Source organism: Schistocerca cancellata, chromosome 5 (genome assembly GCF_023864275.1).
Source record: "Schistocerca cancellata isolate TAMUIC-IGC-003103 chromosome 5, iqSchCanc2.1, whole genome shotgun sequence".
Lineage (NCBI taxonomy): Eukaryota > Metazoa > Arthropoda > Insecta > Orthoptera > Acrididae > Schistocerca > Schistocerca cancellata.
The window spans coordinates 732,407,768-732,432,331 of record NC_064630.1 but is presented as its reverse complement, the minus strand read 5'-3'; the positions used below and the strand labels follow the sequence as shown (position 1 = coordinate 732,432,331).

General features: G+C 42.5%; 1 protein-coding gene across 2 annotated transcripts in view; it reads left to right on the top strand.

The window, feature by feature from the left end:
• Positions 1–24,564, top strand: part of LOC126187538 (alpha-1,3-mannosyl-glycoprotein 4-beta-N-acetylglucosaminyltransferase A) — an 875,060-nt gene that overhangs the window by 769,450 nt on the left and 81,046 nt on the right. The window lies entirely within an intron of this gene.

Below are 24,564 nucleotides of genomic sequence, written 5' to 3'. Positions count from 1 at the left end.
CTGGTCCAATTATCCGAGACAGGGACGGAATGAAACACCACTGTTTCGAAACAGTGAACCGTAGCCGTTCCGAAACACTGAAACAGTTCCACGTATCGATACACTGTATCGAAACATAGAAACAGTGGCCAAGTCTAGCTCAGTGGCAGTGATCTCTGCAAACTGGATGCCGTTGTTGGCCACACACCCTCAATTTGTTGTCGTTTTTATCAAGGCGGCCAAAGGCTCAAGTCGATACATCATGTACTAGGTCACAGTGTCCAAACCTTTCAGAATGGGTAATTCGAATGATCAAGTGTTGTAAACAGTGCAGGTGTATCTTGAACAAAGCTGACGTTTACTATTAAAAACAGTCTCGATCACAATTTATTTAGTACGGTGACCGGTTTCGACCACTACTGTGGTCACCTTCAGACCCATGAATAAGAAGCTCCTCCTGCTAGAGAATCACTACTGATTCTCTAGCAGGAGGAGGTTCTTACTGTAACATATTGATCGCTGTCACTCCCATAATGTATTCAAAAGTAATTAAAGCTGACGTTATTTGCTCAGACATGTCACTACTGACTACAAAACTTGCGAAAGAACCTAACAACTAATCCGTAAATGTAAACTGATATTAAAATGTGCAACGCTACCTACTTTTTTCTAAATCCAAAAGGAACGCACTTGATATGCCTACGAGCACTTACGTTACCGCTCAGTGTGACAGTGACACATACTTGAAAGTTAAATTTTCAGAAAGATTGTCTGAATTTCTGGTTACTACATTGTCTATTATCACAAGAAAGTTAAGTGTATTTCGTGACATAACCGATTTCCAGAATAGTGCTTCAAAAATGTTGCAAAATGTTGTTCTCAGACCGAAGGCTGTTTTGTTGCAGCTCTCCTCGCTACTCTGTCATGTGCCAACTACTTCAATGGGAATAATTGTTCTTGCTATGTTTACTACTGCTACTGTTACTACTGCTACTACTAGTACTACTACGAGGGTTGGAACTTACGTAGTGGCAACTATTTACAACACGTACAAAATAGATAAGCGTTTCAAAGTTGTACTGCCCTTCAAAGTAGTCACCAGCATTGTGTATAACCCGTTGCCAGCCATGTGGAAATCGTAGGATACTCTTAGCAGTGCCAGTTGTGTTGACAGTTCGAGCGGCACGGTCTATTGCCAGATGAATTTGTAGATCCTTCAGTTTAGAAACAGAGTTGAACTCACGAGGGTTTAAGTCAGGGGAGTGCAGTAGGTAGTATAGCACTTAGCAGCCCCATCTGTCAAAGAGATCAGTAACAACTTGTACTGTATTCTCCTGCAAAATGGTCAGGTCCTGCAGAAAGTGTCACCACTCCTGTCTCTATGCTGTTCATTTTTGAAACACAACCTACGACCAGCTTACAGACAGAAGTGATGACACTTTCTGCAGGAACTGACTATTTTGCAGGACAATGCTCAACACGTACAGTGCAAGCTGTTACTGATTTGTTGACTGATAGGGCTGCTAAATGCTATAGCACCTACTGCACTTCCCTGACTGAAGCCTTTCTAAACTGAGGGAAACACTTCACGGCATTCGCTTCAGAACTGCCACAAATTCTTCTGGCAATAGACCGCACCACTCGAACTGTCAACACTACTGCTAAGAGTATCCTACAGGCCGGCCAGTGTGGCCGAGCGGTTCTAGGCGCTTGAGTGTGGAGCCGCGCGACCGCTACGGTCGCAGGTTAGAATACTGCCTCTGCCATGGATGTGTGTGGTGTCCTTAGGTTAGTTAGGTGTAAGTAGTTCTGAGTTCTAGGTGACTGATGACCTCAGATGTAAGTCCCATAGTGCTCAGAGCCATTTGAACTACGTTGAAGGTCGGTAAAACTTTGAAACTCGCATCTATTTTGTGCGACCTATAAATAAATAGTTGCAACTATTAAAGTTCCAAACCTCGTACTACTCTTACTGTGTTTATTTCTTCGTCTGTCTCCACAATTACTATCTTCTGCATACCCCTTCATTACCAAACTGACGGTTCCTTCATGCATCAGTGACTGTCCTAGCAACTGATCCCTTTTTCTAATAAAGCTACGCCATAAATTTATTTTGCCCTGCTGTTCGCTTCAGTATCGCATTCATTATTCGAGCTACCTACCAAATCTGCAGCACCACATTGCAAAAGTTTCATTATCGTCTTGTCTGAACTACTTATCGTCCAATTTTCCCTTCCATACAGGACCACACTCCAAATACAGTCGTAAGACTAATAGTTAAATTTGTTAGATGTTAACAAATTCCTCATTTTCAGAAGAAGGCGTTTCATTCTGTAGCCAGCCTGGATTGTATGCCCTATCTACTTTATGGCCATATTAAGTTATTTCACTGTTCAGACAGAAAAACTCAATTACTTACAATGTCTGTTCCTAATCTAATCCCCACAGCATCACCTAATTTAATTCGACTACATTCCGCTATTTTTGTTTTATTGTTGATATTATAGCCTCTTTTCAAGACACTATCCATTCCATTTAACCGCTCTTCAGTCCTTCGTTGTCTGACAGAATTTAGTTGCAATCGGCAGACGTCATTGTTCTAATTCCTTCTTCCTGAACTTTAATGCCTCCTCCAAATTTGCCCTAGGTTTCTTTTATTGATTGCTCATTGTACGGATTGAATAACAAACGGGATAAGCCACAGTTGTCTCAACCATTACTTCCCTTTCATGTCCTTTGACTCTTACAATAGCAGTCTGCTTTCTGTAAAAGTTACAAATGACCTCTCACTCCCTGTGTTTTATCGCTGCTACGTTCGCAATTTAAATATTGCTGTTCGTCAAAACCTTTCTCTAAATTTTAAATGCTATGAAAGCAGGTTTTGGCTTTATTCAACCTACATTATAAGGTAAGTCGTAGCGTCAGTATTTGCCTTGCGTGCGCCTACGATCCTCTGAAACACACACTAATCTTCCATGAGGTCGGTTTCTGTCAGTCTTTCCGTTCTTCAGTATATAATTTGACATTTTGGAGCCATGATTTATTAAACCGACAGTTAGGTAAAATTCGTACCTGTCAGCACGGTGTCGGAATTACCGCATTCTTGAAGTACCAGGGTATTACTCCTGTCTCATATTTTGTACACCAAATGGAATAAATTTTTTATGGTTGGCTCCCCCAAAAGTATCTAATGTTAGAGGGTATGTCATCTACTCCAGGAACTTAGTTTCCACGTAGATCTTTCAGTGCTGTCATATTTTTCTCTCGTTAGCATGTCTTCCATCTCCACCTCAGGTACTTCCTTTTGTCTATCTATAGTATTGCCTAAGATTAGTTTTTCATGTATAGCCCTTCTGTTAATTCCTCCGTTCAGAATTCCCTCCTCAAATTAGTACTGCTTGCCATCCGAACTCGTGACATTTATGCACTTGCTTCTCTTTTCCCCATATGTTCCTTTAATATTCCTATAGTGCAGTCTTAACTTTGAGTAGCCATTCCTGCTGTGCTGTTTTGCTCCTCTGTCAGTTTCATGTTGTAGATGTCTGTATTCCCTTTTTGTCTGCCTTCATTTACTGCATTTTCATGTTGTCTCCTTTCGTTAGTTACACTAAATATCTCGTGCGTTATCCACTATATTATCTAGGCTTCGTGCCTAATTGATCCAGTGGTGGCTTAACTTTCGTTTGTCAAAGCTTCCCATTCATCATGAATTTTATTTCTTTCCCTGTTCTGAAATTCTCAGCTGTCTCTGTTTCGTTGAGTTTGTCGAAGTACCATCTCTTCGGTTTTGTCCTTTTTGCAATCTGTTTTTATCTGCAGTTCATGATCAATAAATTATGGTCAGAGTATAGAAGCTGGCGGTGCCACCCGCATACGTCCATGCTCGTGACAGGGAGAACAGTTGACAAACACAGCGGTGAACTTGACCTTGCTGCAGGACAGATAAGAAACAGTATTGCGTTCGCTCACGGAAGCCCGGCTAATCTCACGAGTTCGTGTGTCCAAGAGTGCTTTCTCTGGCATTGAAACACGGCATGTGGCACGCATTTTTCATGTGGAATCCATCAGAAACAGTGCACAGTACTTATGAAACGGTTTGCTACAGGAAGCAAAGATCATAGCGGTCTGAGCCCAGAAACGTTGTTTGATTTGTAAGAACGTCACTCAAAGGATCTCTCCGGTGAAGTAATCGTCCATTGTACTCATGATTTACTATGACTTACGAACACTTCAGAATACCCACACAGTGTATTCAAAAGGCACGCCTACCCTCGAATGCTGCAGGTATTTAGTTCACCTCCACAAAAAGTTTCTCACCTGCTCGAATGCGTGTCGCATCTTGCATACTAAAAGAGCTTTCCGTAAAGTAACATTCGTTAGAAATAAAATACTTCAGTAGTTAAAGCAAATTTATTAGACTACTCTACATAACTACCATTACCTGACAAATTTCGTCTGTATGAAATTCCATCATGTTTTGGAACCGAACGAGCACAGGTCTCGTGGTAGATCATTTCTTTAGATTAGGTCTCAACCAAAATACTCGACGGGAAGTTGTGCGATGGTTTTTAGGCAGTTTACTATACCACTTACTTAGTGATCACAACCCTGTTACTACTCTCTCTCTCTCTCTCTCTCTCTCTCTCTCTCTCTCTCTCTCTCTCTCTCTCTCTGAGTCCAGTCACTGACGCTTCCTCCCCCCAACGAGATTCGGTCTCTAGGCAGCACAAATTTTGCGATGAATACCAACAAATTGGAGATATTCATGACACTAAAAGACTTTTTTTCCCCCCCAGTCTTCTGACTGTTTTGATTGCGACCCGCCAAGATTTCCTCTCCTGTGCCAACATCATCATCTCAGAGTAGCACTTGAACCTACGTTCTCAATTATTTGCTGGATATATTCCAGTCTCTGTCTTCCTCTACAGTTTTTGCCCTGTGCAGTTCCCTCTAGTACCATGGAAGTCATTCCCTCATGTCTTAACAGATGTCCCGTCATCCTGTCTCTTCTTGTGTTTTCCCCATACTCCTTTCCTCTCCGATTCTATGCAGAACCACCTCATTCTTTATCAGTCCACCTAACTTTCAACTCTCGCCTCTAATACCACATCTCAAATGCTTCGATTCTCTTCTGTTCCGATTTTCCCACAGTCCAAGTTTCACTACAGTACAATACAATACAATACAATACAATACAATACAATGCTGTGCTCCAGACGTACATTCTCACGAATTTCTTCCTCAAAGTAAGGCCTACGTTTGTTTCTAGAACTCTTGGCCTTTTGTCAGTGCTAGTACACTCCTGGAAATGGAAAAAAGAACACATTGACACCGGTGTGTCAGACCCACCATACTTGCTCCAGACACTGCGAGAGGGCTGTACAAGCAATGATCACCCGCACGGCACAGCGGACACACCAGGAACCGCGGTGTTGGCCGTCGAATGGCGCTAGCTGCGCAGCATTTGTGCACCGCCGCCGTCAGTGTCAGCCAGTTTGCCGTGGCATACGGAGCTCCATCGCAGTCTTTAACACTGGTAGCATGCCGCGACAGCGTGGACGTGAACCGTATGTGCAGTTGACGGACTTTGAGCGAGGGCGTATAGTGGGCATGCGGGAGGCCGGGTGTACGTACCGCCGAATTGCTCAACACGTGGGGCGTGAGGTCTCCACAGTACATCGATGTTGTCGCCAGTGGTCGGCGGAAGGTGCACGTGCCCGTCGACCTGGGACCGGACCGCAGCGACGCACGGATGCACGCCAAGACCGTAGGATCCTACGCAGTGCCGTAGGGGACCGCACCGCCACTTCCCAGCAAATTAGGGACACTGTTGCTCCTGGGGTATCGGCGAGGACCATTCGCAACCGTCTCCATGAAGCTGGGCTACGGTCCCGCACACCGTTAGGCTCACGCCCCAACATCGTGCAGCCCGCCTCCAGTGGTGTCGCGACAGGCGTGAATGGAGGGACGAATGGAGACGTGTCGTCTTCAGCGATGAGAGTCGCTTCTGCCTTGGTGCCAATGATGGTCGTATGCGTGTTTGGCGCCGTGCAGGTGAGCGCCACAATCAGGACTGCATACGACCAAGGCACACAGGGCCAACACCCGGCATCATGGTGTGGGGAGCGATCTCCTACACTGGCCGTACACCACTGGTGATCGTCGAGGGGACACTGAATAGTGCACGGTACATCCAAACCGTCATCGAACCCATCGTTCTACCATTCCTAGACCGGCAAGGGAACTTGCTGTTCCAACAGGACAATGCACGTCCGCATGTATCCCGTGCCACCCAACGTGCTCTAGAAGGTGTAAGTCAACTACCCTGGCCAGCAAGATCTCCGGATCTGTCCCCCATTGAGCATGTTTGGGACTGGATGAAGCGTCGTCTCACGCGGTCTGCACGTCCAGCACGAACGCTGGTCCAACTGAGGCGCCAGGTGGAAATGGCATGGCAAGCCGTTCCACAGGACTACATCCAGCATCTCTACGATCGTCTCCATGGGAGAATAGCAGCCTGCATTGCTGCGAAAGGTGGATATACACTGTACTAGTGCCGACATTGTGCATGCTCTGTTGCCTGTGTCTATGTGCCTGTGGTTCTGTCAGTGTGGTCATGTGATGTATCTGACCCCAGGAATGTGTCAATAAAGTTTCCCCTTCCTGGGACAATGAATTCACGGTGTTCTTATTTCAATTTCCTGGAGTGTATGTTGTAAATGTTCCCCTTGCTCCGTCCATCATTGGTTATTTTACTGCCGAGATAGCAGACTTCCTTAACCTCATCTACATCGTGAGCATCAATCATGATAAGTTTATCGCTGTTCTGATTTCTGCTATTTCTCATTACATTCGTCTTTCTTCGATTTACTCTCAATCCATATTCTGTACTCATTAGACTGTTCATTCCATTCAGCGTACCACGTAATTCTTCTTCACTTTCACTCAGGATAGCAATGGCATCAGTAAATGGTATCATTGATATCCTTTCACCTTGAATTTTAATTTCAGTCCTGAACCGTTCTTTTATTTCCATAATTGCTTCTTCGATGTACAGATCGAACAGTATGGGGGAAAGACCACATCCCTGTCTTACACCCTTTTTAATCCGAGCACTTCGTTCTTGGTCGTCCACTCTTATTATTCCCTCTTAGCTCTTGTACATATTGTATATTACCTGTTTCTCCCTACAGCTTACCCCCTATTTTTCTCAGAATTTCGAACATATTGCACCAGTTTACATTGCCGAACGCTTTTGCTAGGTCAACAAATCCCATGAAGGTGTCTCGATTTTTCTTTAGTCTTGCTTCCATTATCAGCCGCAACATCGGTATTGCCTCTCCGGTGCCTTTCAGTTTTCTAAGCCAAACTGATTGTCATCTAGCTTACGATCAATTTTCTTTTCCATTCTTCTGTATATTACTGTTGTCAGCAACTTGGATGCATGAGCTGTTAAGCTGATTGTGCGATAATTCTCGCACTTGTCAGGTCTTGCACTCTTCAGAGTTGTGTGGATGTCATTTTTCCGAAAGTCAGATGGTATGTCGCTAGACCCATACATTCTACACACAAACGTGAATAGTCGTTTTGTTACCATTTCCTCCAACGAATTTAGAAATTCTGATACAGATACTGTCTATCTGGTAAGTCCCATAGTGCTCAGAGCCATTTGATACTATCTATCCCTTCAGCCTTATTTCGCCTTAAGCCCTCCAAAGCTCTCCTGATTCTAATACTGGATCCCCTCTCTCTTCTAAATCGACTCATGTTTCTTCTTATCTTGCATCAGACAAATCTTCCCCCTCATAGAGCCGTCAGTGTACCCTTTCCGCCTGTTCGATCTCTCCTCTCGATTTAATAGTGGAATTAACGTTGCACTCTTAATGCTACCACCTTTGCTTTTTGTCACCGAAGGTTGTTCTGACTTTCCTGCATGATGAGTCTGCTCTACCGACAATCTTTTCTTTTTCGATTTAGTCACATTTTTCATGCAGCCATTTCGTCTTAGATTTCCTGCACTTCCTATTTATTCCCTTCCTCGGGCACTTGTATTTCTGAATGTCTGAATTTCCCTGAACATTTTTGTACTTTCTTCTTTCATCGATCAATTGAAGTATATCATCTGTTACCCATGGTTTCTTCGCAGTTACCTTCTTCGTACCTATGTTTTTCTTTCCAACTTCTGTGATTGCCCATTTTAGAGATATCCATTTCTCTTAAGCTGTACTGCCTACTGAGCTATTCATTATTGTTGTATCTATAGCCTTAGAGAACTTAAAGCGTGTCTCGTCATCCCTTGGTACTTCTGTATCCCACTTCTCTGCGTATTGATTCTCCCTGACTAATCTCTTGGACTTAAGGCTACTCTTCATCACTACCACATTGTGATCTAATTTCGGAATCTCTGCCTGACCATGATGTAATACTATCTGAAGTTTATTACAGAATACAATTAGTCTTTCCCCCTCTTACTCCTTGCCCCAAGCCCATATTCTCCTGTAACCTTTTCTTCTGCTCCTTCCCCTACAACTGCACTCCAGTCCCCCATTACGATCAGATTCTTGTCCCCCTTTATGTACGCTATTACCCTTTCAATACCCTCATATACTTTCTCTGTCTCTTCATTTTCAGCCTGCGACGTCGGCAGGTATACCTGAACTATCGTTGTCGGTGTTGGTTTTCTGTCGATTCTGATGAGAACAACACTATCAGTGAACTGCTCACTGTAACACACTCCATGCCCTACCTTTCTATACATAACGAATCCTACTCCCGTTGTACAATTCTTGCTGCTGTTGATATTACCTTATACTCATCTGACCACAAATCCTTCTTTCAGTTTCACTTCACTGAGCCCTTGAGCCTTTGCATTTCCCTTTTCAGATTTTCTAGCTTCCTTGCCACATTCAAGCTTTTGACATTCAACGCCCCGACTCGTAGAACGTTATCCTTTCGTTGATTATTCAATATTTTTCTCATGGGAACTTCCCCCTTGGCAGTCTCTTCCCCCTTGGCAGTCTCTTCCCCGACCCTCCCGAGATCCGAATGGGAGACTATACTGATCAAAGACGTTACCCCTAGACCATGGGAGATACCAAAGACCATATTACAGAACAAATTTCCATTTTCAGTTGCGATACCAATTTTGAACAGCTACTGTCGGGGCCGATTTAAGATCGTAGCACCGATGGACTGCAGGCCTCTTTATCAGCAATAAGTACTCATATTTTTAAAGGTATTTTACTTTCATATAATATGTGAGTGTAAAGTGTAGAATAAAATTTATGGAGTACAACATGTTATTTTACATGCTGCAGAGAACCACAACTTCGCCACCATTACTTACAGCTAGATTAGCAAGTAACGAAAACTCTAAAATGTTATTGAAGTTGCGTTTATTATGCTGATTAATAAGTCTCTGCATAATAAAGTTTAAATTCCATTTTTGGAGAATTACCTACTTAAGGCATGTACATAAGACAGTCCGTGGCCTTCGTATCGCTCGAATTACTTAGGCTCCGTTCGACTGAGGCGATACAAAGTGTCACACATTTGCAATATAGATAGCACGACTCGACGTTTATGTGTGACACACTCGTGTTCCCATTGGGAATGTACAACAAAGCAACACGAATCCATCAGTGGGAGTCTGCACTATAATTTCGTACAAGGTATGATGACACTATTCACACACTGTTTTTGAACAAGCGAAAATAAGCATCGATTAATTTGCAACACATGAATTAAACCATATTATCGCCTTTAACAATTATCGTATTGGAAATACACCTACATCAATAAATAAAGAACGTTAAACAAACCATGTTTAGTAATAACTTTTCTACAATATATTGCTTGATAGTGTGAATAAGAGTCATCAGCAGCAGATCTGTTTGTTTCGTTATGTTTCGGAGTAATGTAAAGATACAAATACCGAAACTAACAATTAAGATGTAACAATGAAATTAACAAAGTTGTACATATAACGGGAAATGCATATGACAACTCATATTCTGCCTTATGTATGACCTTAGATTCAGGTGTCTTGGCAAGGCACTTTACCAGCTTCGTAAAATAATTAGCCGCTGCTTCTTTATTGCTCATACATTTCTTCTTCCGTCCAAGTTTGTTGCATATTCAGATAATTTTGCAGTAAATGTGTCTTCACAAGTGGCATCCAGAAAACAGTAGGCTTTAGTTATATCAACAGCAAAATCCACTTTCACATTCATCACTCGATGGAACATGCCATTTGCCCCACATGTGAACAAAAATACTTGCTGTTTTGTGAACGAACCGTTAGCGTAGACAACAAAAATGGCGCGTACATATGGCTAACTCTGTTACTGGACCTGGGATTGTCTTCTAGTCTTAAAATGAAAATAACCCTCAACGCACTTTTAAAATGTGACTGTAACTGACTTCATAAATCACATAAGAAAGGTAAACAAGAGCCACACGGCCATAACATCGAGTGTGGCACATCGTAGCTTGCCCCAGCTAAACATCAAAATGTTACTTGATGACCCAAAACAGGAAAGAGCTATTGTTGTCCTTTCAGTATTAAAAACCATTTCGAAATATTAGCTACATTATGCATGGAATAATGTATGACCAAAAAGGCATCAAATGTAAAATGGCCAGCGACTACATTCTTCACTGCAAACCTTTCGAAATATAGCCAATGGTTTACCTATTTTCGAAGTATCACAATAATTAAGGGCAATCGAAAAACACCTTCATTTTCAAGCTGTGGTGTTGGACTATGGCATTCGAATAAAAACAGTTTTTTATTACAAATAGTTAACGTAAAATCGAATGAGAAGGAATGCAAGTGGAGGATGCATATGAATAAAAAAAAGACCTTGGCTTTAATTTTTATATATAAAATAAAGGCCTTTATGTACAGAATGACATATGTTAGACTTTTTTTCACTTGGTGGTCTTTGACGTTCGAAGCATGAACTTATAGTTTCAGGGGAGCTTTGTTTACAAATTAAAGCAAACAACTGTTCCTAGTGAGAAATACGGTAATTTGCGAACATGGGAAAAAGGGCTTATACCTGGAGGGCCCTGATTTTCTTAACCTAAAATAATTGGAAAAGTATCACTATTGTTACCGGATATTAACGACAGAATGACATAAAAAATGATACAAAACATATGTAACATGAGCTATAAAATGAAGTAGAGTAAGGATAGACTTTGTAAAAGGTTGGACCAGAAATAACAAAGGGTAATGAATTTAAAATCGCCATGTTATTCTTTACGAAACTCATTCTTTTCAGACGCATGAACATTTTTCTGTAACCATCTCCAAGCTATTGCAGCTTGTAAGTCAGCATTCAGAGCTTCCTGAAAGCGAGAACACACATGTTGTCGTATAACACGTTCTTGTAGTTACAAAAACTCATGCACACACGAATATCGATATTTCACAGATCGACACTACATTTGGTACAATATCGATACAAATAGTCATTTTTTGTTGCGATACACCTAGCGTGTAAAAGTTAACTAGAGTATGTGTGAATATATTCTTGAGAAAACCTAAGTTACAAAAATGTAAAAATGAAGTACAGTCTTAAAAATTACATTACCCTTGAAAAATTAAATAAGGTATGGTACTTGTATCACGAAAAGTGCGAAATTAAATTTACATTTATATAGCCAAAATGTTGGGGATTTTAGTACTTATGAACAATTTGTATCTTATAAGAAAAAGATTAAGATTTCACCTCAATAAACCCCGGGCATTACTATTAAGCTACATTACAGTGAATTGAAGATACCGCTCGACTTAGTGACGAGTCTACTGCATGATATGCGCCCCCATTGAAAAAAATATCCATGTCGAGGATTCCATCTTGGAAATGTTGCCTTCCTAGGGTACGAAAAAGTGACTGTCTCAGTTTCCATGTCACTAGGTGTACACATCCTTATAAACTTAAGATGGCTATTGGTGTAACAACAGTTCTTGACAAAATACACTCGACGTAAGGTTACTCCTTCCGAATTCAAACAATGATCAGCAGCTAATTTAAAGTGGCATATTGGGTTATATATCGTTTAATTTGCTGAAGGGGTGATAATTTGTACTACATGGCCGCTGATGGAACTTGGCGGTAGGGTTGGGCAAACGATACTCCCGTTCGAACGGGCTCGAGATTTCCCGATACGCCGCAGCGTTCGATACAGTATCAAATTTATTCGAACACTTAAGAGACATTTGTCATACGCGACGCGTATGCAAGGGTACGCAATAAACTACGAGCTAACCACAACAGTAAACAATGACTCTGCTCAAAATTTGACTATTTCGTGAAACTGTGGACAAAATATCATTAAATGCTGCCACTGCCAAAACACTATTGTTCTTGAACGAAGTTACAATCCGATTTCTCATACAGTACCGATGTGTATGTATATACAAGCATTTATGCTGATTTTTTAAGTAAACGTAACATATAAAGACTATGTTGACTTCCAAAAAAATATTGCTTGACTGAACCCAGTATAGTATATTTGTTTGAGAGACGGTTGCAAATGAGCAATTCAATCTCTGTTCACGTATTAGAATAGCAGATTTTAATCAGTTTGAGAACAAGACTGCAACAGTCAGAAAACAATATCGAAAATTAATGAATACTTAAATGACGAACAGACAGAATACATCGTAATAAAGTGATTATAATTTTTTTCGCGAGGAAAAATTACGATGACAAGACCAGCCTTGGATATAGTACCATCAGACGTCGCTATACAGCGGGACGTGAAAGCTCGAGAATTGGACAGAATCATGATTGCAATCTTTTACTTTTTGCAACTTACAGTTGCTACACATAAAATGCACCTTAAGACATGTCAGACCGTGTTTCACAGTCATTTCTATTTTTAGAATCCATAGTGCATTAAAAAGGCTAAGGCAGATAGTTGTCATAGTACCAACAAAAGTTACTAGATCGCAGGCCGATCAAAATATCAAACAGAACCTGAGATTTTCCCGAACGGTAACGTAAGCTGTTCAACACTTCAAACATAGCCCTGTTTGTCAGTAGAAGTAAGTTGACGTCATTGGAACTGCTGCCAGCTTATGCGATCTAACAGTTGGTGGGCACTCATTGAGTAATTGCTGCACAACAAGCTTCATTTAATTTAATAGCCACTTCTGCAAATAGCAGATTTGAGCATAAGCGTCTCCATAATACTCTTACGAAACCCAGCTGATCGCTATCATCCAGACCGTTGTCGGTGGTGAATGAATTCTCTCAATGTTTCCATAGTCAGCAGTTACTACGTTTACACGGACTTCCAAAACCGGATTTCGCAAACCGATTTACCAATACCGCTTCTGGTTGGTCATGTAAACACTCGAAAATCTATTCTGGAAATTCCTTTCTAGCTGTCGGTTTTCCACTTACACAATTGATTTTCGCTCTCGTGTAAACGCACAACCGTTTGCGAAATGCTTGGGCTGTCAGGCTACGTCTTGTTTTCAAAATATTCGACTAGTATGGATTCTGCAATGAAGGAGAAGCAGAAATATTAGACTGAGCATGAAGCTGTCTACATCTAGTATTTAAGTAGAATATTGCGACCGTGGTCTTTAAATCATAAACGGTAATAGCTGAGTCGCCATATTTAACTGGGGTGGCAAATTCGCTTCAGAGCATAACATGTAAACACAACAGCTAAAATCTATTTCCGAAGTTCAGTACAAACATAGTGGGTTGTTAAGTGAACAGCCGCATGAATGAATGTGGTTTACTTAGAATCAAGGATGTTAGAATATAACCTCGTTGCTTATATTTTGTGCATTGCGAGGTGTAGAAGCACTGTGATACTGGTGAAAAATGATCGTTATTCGTAAGTACTAGTACGTATGATATTAGTCGTAAGTATTTGTATCCTCATTTTTGCATTTTCATGCATTTCCGCAGAAACCGATAATGAAAGTGAGGAAATGGAAAAATATACTGAGATAAAATATCACAGGATGAGTCAAACTCAAATATCTCTATTAAAAATCCCAGTAATTGCACTGAAGGAGAAAATTAAGATCTACACACTACTATTGCGGGATTAAAGTGCTTTGTTGAACAGGAATGTGGTCTAAAAAATGACTCTGAGCACTATGGGACTTAACAGCTGAGGTCATCAGTCCCCTAGAACTTAGAACTACTTAAACCTAACTAACCAAAGGACATCACACACATCCATGCCCGATGCAGGATTCGAACCTGCGACCGTAGCGGTCGCTCGGTTCCAGACTGAAGCGCCTAGAACCGCTCGGCCACCAACGGCCGGCAGGAACGTGGTCTCCTGATCAGAATTTCTAATGTCGGAATTTGTGTTGCAGGGAAAAAAAATTAGTTTGGTCTGATTGTCATTATATCCATATTCCTTCCTAAGTTGCCTGTGCTTTTCCTGTCGCGTTTAACCAGGGTCAGAAAAATATCGCGTATGGCCAAATACGTGTTATTTTTTGCGACGTTCGATGCTAGTTTTAAAAAAATCTGTTATGTATTGCCAGATTCGTTGCTATTGCTGCAAAAATAGTTACCTGAGCAAAAATCCTTTTTTTTCCCCCAGACCTGGTGTCCTATTTTTGTTACATTCGGTCTCTCTTTTCGCCACATTCGATGTCCTTTGTTACAATAATTGGTGTTTATTTTTTTGCCAGTTTTTGTGACGATATTTAAAATTTGGTGTAGTCTTTGCAAAATTTTGTGTTATTTTCTCCCATAATTTGCGTTTTTTCAAATTTGTTTTATTTGTTGCTACTTTTTGCCTAATTCGGTCTTATTTTTTTAGCCATACTGGGTGTTTTTAGCATATTTGATGCTGTTTCTCGCGACATTCGATACTCCTTTTTTTTTTTTTTTGCCAAAATCTGTTACCTTTTGGTAATTTTGGTACTTTTCGTCACAACTGCAATTAACTCTTATTTTAAGATTATACAAGAACCTCAGCCTTGAGGAGGTAAGTCAAAATCCAGTTCAATGTTAAAACAACTATCAGTTATGAATATTAATACAGTGGCGTGTGTGTATTGTACCGGGGACCTAGAAACGACGTAGAGGCTTCGTCCCGCCGTAGCCCTCAGTTGTATACAATCCCACAACAGAACACAGCAGTCCACCCACCCCACCGCCACCCCACACCAAACCCAGAGTTATTGTGCGGTTCGGCCCCCAGTGTGGAAGTGAGCAAAGATTTTGAAATAATTGACAAAACAGTAGTGACTAACAGTGAACCCGACATAATTGAATTCTAGGCGGTCTTCAAGAAAGTCAGAAAGTAGGACGCAAGAAGTAGAAATGGTTCAGTGAAAATCGCAAAACGGCGGTAGAACCTAGCTTCACAGACAAGAGGGCATGAATGCAAGAAACGAAGAACTAGAACGGGACTACAGGGAAGAAACGGAAGGAAACAAGTTTAATATCCTATTCGAAGAGAGAGGTGTCTGTACTTCAAGCAAACCATAGAGAATATTGAGAACGACCAGAAAGCAAACGATATCAAAAAATGTTCACGACGACAGGGTCAAATGATGCAGCACAGGTCTGGAAAGTTTGGACGACTTATTGAACTGCTGTGAACTGGAAAACAAAGCAGAGAAAACTTACCCTCCAGCAGCCGAACTCCTTGTAAAGGACTCAACGTACGAGAAGGTAACCAACACTTTGAAGACGAGGGAAAAAAAAAACCTCCATCACAAAGCGGTTGGAACTGACGGAATACCAGTGTGGAATTGCTCAAATGTGGCTCTCCCAAATTTCACAAGTGTTTCATTATATTCTTAAAATTTGTTGAGTTGGAAAAATACCGTATGACTGGGAGGAATCAGTAATTGTCCCTATACACAAGAAAGGAGATAAACGAAACTCCATGAATTACAGAGGAATTTGACCGCTGATCACATCATACAAAGTATCGTAACATACAATATTGCAAGGATTCACTCGCTGTGCAGAGGACATAATAGGGGACTACCAGAATGTTTTCCGGAAAAGAGGCAACACATTTTACATCAAGACTATCAGTGAGAAAGTAGAGGAATACAAGAATATCCATTGCCTGTTCATTGGCTTTCTGAAGGCTACGGTTGAGTACACATAGGGTGTGGGAAATCATGGCAGAGTAGGGAATCCCTAAGCAGTCATCAGCCTGGTCAAAATGAGTATGGAGAAGGCGATAAGTAGGGTGACGTACTGCGGTTCATTATCGGTCTGTTTTGAGAAAAAAAATCTACAGAAGAAAGGTGCTGTGCTATATTCACGTAGCTTCAACCTTGTCATGGAGAAACCAGAGAAGCAACAAATGGCATCACAGATAACCAGAAAAATATAATGGCATCTATAGATGACACTTTTATTCGGAAATAATAGGAATGAAATAGAAACGCTGTTCAAGAAACTAAATTAAACCTCCATGAAAATTTATTCAAAAGTTAATGGAGAAAAGTCGGAACACATGATCATAGACACGGAAGAATGTGATGACCTTAATATAGAAAACTGAACATTCCCTGCACCAAATAACTTGGTGTAGATAAGACTGCAGTGTAAAACTTGTAGATACCAAATTAGAATATGGAACACAAACAGTTTACTCCAGTCCAAACAATTATACCTTCCAAACCTAGATGAAACGCTGTAACACAGTCTGGCCAGTACTTCTGTATGTGAACAAAAGAGCATCAGCTCTGTCTTCGAAAACAGTGTACAGAAATTTTTTAGCCCAACGTTTGACCAAGCAACACAAGAAATGGTATGGAAATCCAATAAACTAGGTTAACTAGCCGAACAACCCTCCGTAGTGAACATCATCAAAGCGAGACGTGTGGAATAGGCAGACCATATTTTCAGAATGGACTCCTACTTAATAGCCCCTCACCCTCAGGACGATTACGACGATGTAAATGGCAAGGTGCAATGACCTCGACTGCAGTGATGCATATCACTGCATGGAAGTAAACGACACGAGACAGGAAGAACTGGAGAGAGATGGGGAGTGCGACGCGGGATCGTCAAGTCTCAGATATAAACGTAGTGGTGTATATCATTGAAAAAGTACTAAAAGAACACTCTAGAAACAAACATGAGTAAATGAGCAGACAACAATTTTCCAAACGACATGAATGGAGAAATGTTTAGCCCCTACTGAGATGAAAAACTGCAAGCGCCCCTTACTGTGAGGATACTTGCATGCTTTAACAACTGGAGTTGCCAATATCTGGTACATAACGCAAACTATCCTTCCATTAACTCGCAGTGGAATGTTCGGAGTTCGCGGCTTCCGTGGCCGGACGGGAGCTAGGTGTGATAATTAAGCTCTTGCGACACGGAGCTACTGTCGCCGAAGTTTGCTCGACGGAGAGTTGGGACGGCTAGCTTGCCTGTCGAAGCATGCGCATTCTAAGGTTTGTGGCAAGTTGTCTAGAGACAAAAAGTATGTTTCAAGAACCGACTTTCAGCACAGATTAGCGCTATTAATTATTTTGCACTTAAAGTGGCTAACGAGCAAAGCAAAAAGACGAAAGTGTGCCCAATGACATGCGGACATGAATAAGGAATCAGTAATCAGTCTCTCTCTCTCTCTCTCTCTCTCTCTCTCTCTCTCTCTCTCTCTCTCTCTCTCTCTCTCTGTGTGTGTGTGTGTGTGTGTGTGTGTGTGTGTGTGTGTCGAATTAATGGGCACAGTATTTAATTACTATCTGACGTCAGTATCTTAACAATGAGTATAAAACATGGCGTTTCGGTGGTGTGCAAGATATATCCATACAAATGTAAGTATGTATGTATATTCCATATATCCTCCTAAGCTACTGGACCAATTTCAACCAAACTTTGCTGGCCGGTGTGGCCGAGTGGTTCTAGGCGCTTCAGTCTGGAACCGCTCTACCGCTACGGTCACAGGTTCGAATCCTGCCTCGGGGATGGATGGTGTGATGTCCTTAGGTTAGTTAGGTTTAAGTAGTTCTAAGTTCTAGGGGACTGATGACCTCAGATGTTAAGTCCCATAGTGGTCAGAGCCATTTGAACCATTTGACTCAACCAAACTTCGTACAGACGTGTACTGTCTGGAAGGAATGAATGTGGGCTACGAATCACTCTCCTGTCAAAGGGGTGGCGGTGGGTGTGGAGGCGAGAAAGCAGTGTAGCCCACGACGCGAGAATACTCATACTTTCACCATCCAATATTCGAGAACAAGAGCAGTTAGAGACTTGCAACTAACTTTACACATAATTTCTAATCTGTACGAAACTTTTCCCGCTGACGACGTCCACAAAATAATGAATGCAAAAAGTTTATCGCTTACTAAATTTTTACTGTTTATGCTGTAAAACTACCACTGACTATTCACAACACATTTCAGACGGTAGGCACACACATCACTGGATGTGCCTGCAAAATCATATCACTGTACAGCAAATAGTTCAGGAAATATGTCATAAACACTGAGGTGCGTGGAAATCAAACTGCTGGGCCAAATTCGCTAGAGATACAGGTGAAAGTATGTAGACAAATAAGAGTGAAATTCGTTAAATATGTATGAAATACGAGGCCGGTCTAAAAAGTATCCGACATTTGGCCAGAAAAAATATTTCGAATACCTGACGGGGTTGGGACCCTAATCCCCTTCAAAGTAGGTCCCTTGTGCTTGCACACACGTAGCCCACCGACCCTTCCACTGCCGGAAACACCTCTGGAAGTCTTCTTTTGGAATCGTGTTCAGCTCTGTCGCCCTGTTCCGCATTCTCTCTTCACTGCTCTCAAAACAGAACCCTTTCAGTGGCGTCTTCAATTTTGGAAACAACCAGAAGTCGCAAGGAGCCATGTCCGGAAGTTGGGGAGTTTGGCGAATGGCTCTAATTCCATGTTTGGCCAAGAAATTTTGGATCAAGTGGGATGAATGTGCGGGGGGGGGGGGGGGCTGTCGTGATGCAGTTGCCAGTTTTTCGCCGTCCACATGTCTGGTCTTTTGCACTGAACTGCGTCACGGAGTCGCCGGAGAACATCTTGATAGTACCCCTTTGTCACTGTGCGTATTCGTAATGCACAATTCCACGGACATCAAAGAAGACAGCGTCGCCTTCATTTTGCTTCGCACCTGCCCGGCTTTCTTCGGCCTTAGAGACTCGGGATGCTTACATTGCGACGACTGTCTTTTTGTTTCTGGGTCGTACCCGAACACCCATGACTCATCTCCAGTTATCACGGTGTTCAGAAACCCATGATCAGTGTTAGTGGTGTCCAGAAGGTCCTGTGCAACGTCAAAACGGTCTTTTTGTTCCGGCGACAACAACTCTGGCACGAATTTCGCAGCCACTCGATGCATGTACAAATCATCACACCAAACTGCATCCTCTTGGGCAGTCTCCTACACGGTCAAACGACGATCTGCCAGCACCATATTTTGCACCCTCTCAACAACAGCTGCACTCAGAGCAGTTTGTGGCCTGCCAGAATGCTGGTCACTCTCCGCTGGTGTGCGGCCTTTTTTGAATCGGTTGAACCTGTCATTAATTTGTTACACCATCGCATCTTCTCCACATACCTTTTGAATCTTACGAATTGTTTCGCTTTGAGAATCACCAAGTTTTGACAAAATTTGATGCAGTATCTTTGCCCAACACGTTCAGTCATCTTGAGAGAATCGGTAATCCGACGAACACGTTTTATAGTACCTCACTCTGCGACCGACAGGCAGTCGCGCTGGAAGGCGGGGACCGATTAAGAAAAGCTCATATAAGTCCATCAAATAGAGGGACAGGACAAAGTCGCTTGAAAAAAGATGAAGAATGCATGGAGAAAAAATTACACCTACTTGGAAATTCCAATAATTGAAACATAATAGCTTTGCATGTTTGCATGATCCAGTAGGGTCCAACCGCACCTAATAATATAGACAGAATATTCACTGCTAACCAGTCATTACATTGGTGTACAATAGTAATGCCAAATTGTTGAAAATGTAGCGACAATGCTGCGAGTTGGTTATAACGGGTGTCCGGGAAGTAAGGACGAATTCGAATTTTTCACCATTTTGTCATGACGGTTGGCAGCCGTGTTTTTTTTCTCCATGTTTGTTATTTGCGATCCTTCCCATGAGTAGCCTGATAGCTTTTGTGTGGTGAGCATTGTTTGAGGTTTATTTTCGTCGTGGAGCAGTTGACAACTGAGGAATGTGTCCAAATAATGAAAAGTTAGTCCTCACGGCAACCGTTCGTGAATTGCGTATCATACTCGGACGTAATGCTGCTTCAACCGAATATTCGGTTCAGAAGTTGATCCGGATATCTGAGACCACGGGATCTGTTTCAAACGTTAAGAAAACAGGACGACCGGGTTCTGTTCGAACACAAGAAAACATTGCTGTCGTGCGTGACAATGTGACCGTTTAAGTCCCAGAAAATCGGTTCGCTAACTAGTTCAACAACTGAATTTATCGCAAAGTTCACTGCATGAAATCCATTCAAAAGGTCTGAAAATGCATGTGTAAAAGATTCAACTTACACAAGACTTGAAGCTTGCAGATCATTGGAAGAGACATCGATTTGCTCAGTGGGTCTTGGCTTAAGGGAAGAACGAAAACGAAAAGAATTATTTTCTCAGATGAGGCGCACTTCCACCTCAGTTCTTACGTCAATAAGCAGAACTGCAGAATTTGGGGTAACGAATATCCGCGAATGACTGTGGAAAATGAGATGCAACCACAACGCACGACCTATGTGGTCTGGGTTCTGGGCGGGAGGAATGATCGGCCCGTACTTTCGAAAATTGAGGGAGCTGCCGTCACTGTGAACGGCGACCGTTACCGAAACATGCTGTCTGATTGGTTTTCCCGTCTTATTAATGAAAATGCCGGGTTTTGGTTTCGACAAAATGGCGCTGCCTCTTACTGAAACGATTGCTCAGCTGAATAAAGTTTCCTCAAAAAATTAACTCCTTGCGCGGCAACCAGGAATGGCCTGACAGATCATGCGATCTCACGCCTTGTGATTTTTTTTTTTTTGGGGGGGGGGGGGGTATTTGTAATATCAAAAGTGTACGTGAACAAGCCACAAACAATAACCAACTGAAGGATGAAATGAAAAGGGTTATTAACGGCATCCCACTAGATGTTGGTGAACGCATCATCGGGAACTTGAGTGAACGCATTGCTCGTTGCCGCGCGGCCTGGGTGGTCATATGGAGGATGTGATTTTTCATACATAAGTGGGAAAAGTTACTTAATGTGTCTGTAAAAAAATCATCGCATTTAAATTAATTTTGTATGGTCTATCGCGGAGCAACGGCCTTGCCGCAGTGCTAACACCGGTTCCCACCAGATCATGGAAGTGCTGTCGGGCTGGGCTAGCACTTCGATGGGTGACTATCCCGTCTGCCAAGCGCTGTTGGCAAGTGGGCTGCACTCAGCCATTGTGACGCAAACTTGATTGAGAAGCAGCGTCTCCGGTCTCGTAAACATACGGCTGTGAGAGCGGTGTGCTGACCACATGACCTTTCATATCCGCATCCAGTGACGCCTGTGGGCCGAGGATGACACGGCCGCCTTAATCGCGTGTTCGTGCGGAGTCCAGTTTATATTTTTAATATTCGTCCGTACTTCCCGGACACCCTGTACTTGTGAACACGTGTGCTCGCTCTCCTTTTGATGCTGGTATACCGTACCCGAAGAGACCAAAGTGACGAGTTTGTAGTTATAACTGAGCAATGGTGGAGACCCGCGATTCGAGTCTCTGATCGTAAAGATACAGCGTTCTGAGGTGGTGTCGTCGAACGTGCTGGTGAATTTAAAGTTAGTCGATTAGCTGCTGCTGGTTTAAAGCGAGTATCCAGAGATTATTTCTGATCTCTGGTACTCACCACCATCTCCTCTGGTTAGCAGTGCTGGTGATTTGGATAGCATTAAATTTCTGACATATAGGCTGGTGGTTGACTGCCTGGATAGCTGAGTGCATTAAAGCACTAGCTTCAAGGACACGTGGAGGCGCGCTGCCTCTGAATAGATTCACCTCCCCTCTCCCTTCTCCTCCCCCCCCCCCCAATCCCGTGTATTAAAGTCAAGGGCTCATTTGGCGGCCAACACGGACATGGTTCTTGGACAGGTTCCCACATCCACATACAAGTAGGTGAATGCTGATCTGGTACCCACATGTTATCTCGAATGATCTGCAAACATTTAGAAAACGTTCTCACAATTGCACATAAGATAACACAAGACGCTGACAGATGGGTTACACAAATCTCATCGCGGAGAGAAGTGATAGCGACAGGTAAAGCTTCTGGCCATCTGTTACCACTGATAATGCCTAATCCGAAATAACGTGCCGATGCCGTAGAAGAAACTGGATTAGGCCAGGAAGGAGGATGCTGTTGGTGGCTGTATCCTATCTTAAAGGTCACCATCTTCCAAGAAAGAAATTCAAGACAGCATGTAGTCCGTGCTGTCCTGACTTAACGGAAAACGTATTAGATTGTTGTACTGGGCAGCACATTCTCCATGTCTATGCCCCACTGAAAATATGGGCTAGTGGGTTGCTGGGGGACTGGCATGCCACCAATCGCCAGCCAGTACAGTTGGCAAACTTTGGCAGAAGTTAAAGCAGCATGGAGCGACAGACCCATATGTTGCCCAAGCTATGTTCGATTTGATGCCCAGGTGAGACGGAGCCATTGTCACTGCTACAAGTGGCAGGTGTGTGTGCTACTAGGTCGCTGCATAAGTTTGTAGAGTTTTCGCAGGAGTTTAATAAACACAACATATACACATAAGAGACTATAGTCATCAATAATGTAGTTCCCTTCAGTATTTAATACAGTCTGCCAAGCTGGGGCAACTTTTCGATTCCGCGATTTTGGCAATCACGTGGTTTTGAGGTGAAGAACTCATAGAGCCATGTTCATCCGGAACGGAAGTTTCTTGAACGTTGTTCGTTAGAGCGCCGAGAAGGTGAAAATCTTGCGAGATCAGGTGAATGAGGGTGTGGAACGACTTCCCAACCGAACTCCTATACATTTTTAATTTTTTTTATTTTTATTTATTTTTTTGTCAGTCTAACAGAATGCGGGAGGGCATTATCGTGGAGTAGCATCGCTTCACGCAGTCTTCCTAGTCGTTGTTTTTGGACTGCATCTATAAAACGTCTAAATTGTTGACAATAAATGTCGGCAGCGATGGTTACACCAGGGGGAAGCAATTCGTAGCACACCACACCGTCGCTGGTCCACCAGATGCATAATGTTATCTTTCGTCGATGCGCACAGATCTTTGTGCAGGGAGTTGCTGCTTTGTTTTAGCTCAACCATTCCTTTCTTTTCCTTATGTTCGCATGGAGACAGCATTTCACGTCATCGGTAACAATACAGGATAGGAATGGTAGACGTTGTTCATGTGCCAATTGTTGACGAGCAAGCAGCTACCATCTGATTTTTGAGATTTTGGTTTAGAGCATGCAGTACACATGCACCCGATTTCTGAATCTTCCCGATTGCATGCAATCGTCACACGATAGTGGAATGATCACAGTTCGTCACTTCTGACAGTTCTCTGGTACATTGACATGGATCATTGTGGACTGAAGCGTTTAAACGATCATCAGAACCCGGCCGGGTTATGGATTTTCTCTGCCCGGTGACGAGGTGTTCGTGTTGTCCTTACCATTCCATCCTCAGTCGTAAAAGTGGCTAGATTGGACTGTGTAAAGATTGCGACTTTGTATGGGCGCTGATGTCAACGCAGTTGAGCGCCCCACAAACCCATCATCATCATCATCATCATCATCATCATCATCATCATCACGAGACCCGACAGTCTTCTTGAATGTGGAGAGTCTCTAATGTCCAAACGATCCTCCTCAAAAAGAGAAAAAAGTTTCTTGCCAGCTCTGTACAATGGCATTACCCCCATACGCAGCGCAAGTGTTTTTGGCTGCCTCCGCTTCTGTTACATCTCTATTGAACTCAAACAGAAGAGTAAGTCACAAATGTTCAGATTTCTCCACTTGCCATTCCATTTTCTGGCACCCGTAGCTCCACTCACTATCTTCAGATGACAATGTCTAATCAATACCAACAGTGAACAACAAAAAATGACAAACGATAAATAGACCCATAGCAACCAGGATACCAGTATGCAAAACAAAAATACTATGAACATATGCACCAACCTGATACATCCCTCATACTGTGTTCCCCTCAAATCACGTACAACTGCTATCGTATATTCTTCATGGTGTATTATAAAAGCACAGTCACCAAAATTTCATTATTTTCTGTCCATCGTAGTAGTCAGATTTCAATGACCAGTAGTGTACATTGTACAGAGAGACACACAGGGCTAAAAACTTGCACCAGAGGTTCAGCGCGCAGATGTTAGTGGTGTTCACGGTGAGGAAATTAATTTTTGTCACTCCCCCTATACGCTTCAAGCCATTTGTGGTAATTACATTCTAACAATACACCCTTTTACGTTGTGGTGTTAGGCGGCAACAGGACTTTGTAATCTTACCCTCACACACGTCACGATTAAAATCACGTTCCTTGCACAAATCTTTAAAACTTCGAGAGGAGTAA